Here is a 2,199-nt window from a genome sequence, read left to right as displayed (position 1 = left end):
TGAAAGAAACGTCATTCTGGTTACATTTTTTGGGGAAGACTTATTATTATTTCTTTAGTATGAATTCCTAGAGGGGTAGTTCTCTGATCAAGACATATATTCGTATATAAAATATTTCCAAATTGTCCTCTAGGAAAATTCTGAAGCTTACGTCCCCACCAGCCATATATGAGAATTCCTTATGAACTCATAACTCTGCAGAAAAAAGTTTGTGCGGCCAAGTGCAAACACAATTTCTCTTTAAAAATCATTTCTTCTATGTTAGATATTTTGTTTTTATTATTTGACAGCTTAGGACTGATTTTCTTTTTCTTAAGGGTAAAAAACCATTGTGATTTTCCACTCTCAGGTGTATATTTCGCGTTAGGGTGAACTACGTCCTCCTGCTCCACGGCTGGTCATACGACCCCACGTGAACACATCAGTAAATATTAAATTCTCATCTTCTAGGACTGAGCAGGTAACCCAAGCCTAGTGTTTGTATCAATTTTGGGATTTTACTAGAATGAGAGCAAGGAATTTCTCTCAATCTCTCTCCTTCTCTCTCTCCCTTTCTCTCTCTCTTTCTTCTTGTCCCCCTCCCCCAGGATTTTGAGAACAACAAAAATATTTAGAGCGGAAAATGGAGGAAGAAAAGGGAAACCAGGGAAATCAAGAGAAAGGGAGAGGAGGCAAGACAGTTTAGCTGTGCCTGAAACAATAACTACTGCTGGGCTTTTTACTAACATGAGCCAAACACTTCCATTGGTGAGTGTACACCTTCCTTTTACTCTTTTTTAAAGGTACAAATCCAGCTGTTTGTTTTTCATTTTATAATCATTATTCAGTCATCTGGAATGTACTGTTAAGCTTTAAAGGTAAAATAATTATTTGTTAATCATCAGAAATTATATAGAACCAGATAAACTCTTGTTTGTCATTTTCTTAGCATTTACTATTACAAAATGCTCACGACTGTATTACAAAAAGGTTTACACAAGGGTAGGTAGTTTGCATCCTTGATAAAGTAGGAGAACAGATAAGAGAAAACTTTTGTTTCTCATACCTTCCCCACCTTTGAGCCTTGGCAATTGTATTAACAGTCTAAAGGTGACAAATGATTTGGGTTTTCTGGTCACCTCATTAATCACATTAATGATGTCAGACACCAAAAGGAAGGTAGAGAAAACACTTGCTTTATCATTTGATGTCTTTTTATTAGGGGCCCTAATCCAGGAGTTTTAAAGACATTGACACAGACAAGAAATAATCAGTTGGTATTAATTCCACTGAAAGCAATAATGAAGCAGCTGGATTCAAAACAAGCTGGCAGTAACCTGAAAGGACCTCAAATGAGGAGGTGTTGGAATTAAAGTTACTTTTTGCTTAAATGAAATTACTTAGGAGTAGTGAGAGCAGGCAGAGATTGGGAAGGAAACAGATTGGGTTTTAATCAATTATCAATGTTTAAATTATTTTCCAGGGAAATTCTTTAGCAGGTTGGAGGACAAGGTTATTCTTTGGAAAGCTAAGCATTAACTCAGAAACAGGTATTTTGCACAACTCATTTTTAGGCTTGATGGGGTTTCAAAATTTATTACTGAACTTACTAAGCAAAGGGGGATCACTTTTCCTGTGGGAATGGCCAAAGTTTACTTCCCAGGACAAGAATAACAGCTATAGCTCCATGCTGAAGAGAAGCTGAAAACCATGCTGCAACATAGACCATCTTTTCTGATTCCCAACAAGGAATTTGAAATGAACCCCAGCTAAGAAGTAGGTATCTCTGTGAAGACGGGGTGAAAGAAGATTATTTCATGTAGAGGAACATGAGTACAAAGTCAGAATAGAATTTGAAATTTTTAGGGGATAGTGCCAGGATATGAGATTTGAGAGTGAGGGAAGTGCAGTTCATGCAGAGTCTTCTAGAAGGTGGAAAGGATATTATGCTATACTCTTAGCATAATTTCTTCTTGTTTTGTAATATTGTTTTGGCTATTTTAAAGAAAGGAAGAGAGGACTATCATGAAGCAGAGAAATTATACCATTGTGGTCCTAACAGACATACACAGAACATTCCAAGCAACAGCAGCAGAATACACATTCTTATCAAACACACACAGAACACTCTCTGGGATAGATCATATGTTAAGCCACAAAACAATTCTTAATAAGTTCAAAAAGATTAAAATCATATCAAATATTTTTTCTGACCACAAT

The sequence above is a fragment of the Propithecus coquereli genome, unplaced genomic scaffold (genome assembly GCF_000956105.1).
Source record: "Propithecus coquereli isolate 6110/MARCELLA unplaced genomic scaffold, Pcoq_1.0 Scaffold102, whole genome shotgun sequence".
Classification (NCBI taxonomy): Eukaryota; Metazoa; Chordata; class Mammalia; order Primates; family Indriidae; genus Propithecus; species Propithecus coquereli.
Note: the sequence above shows the minus strand (reverse complement) of the source record.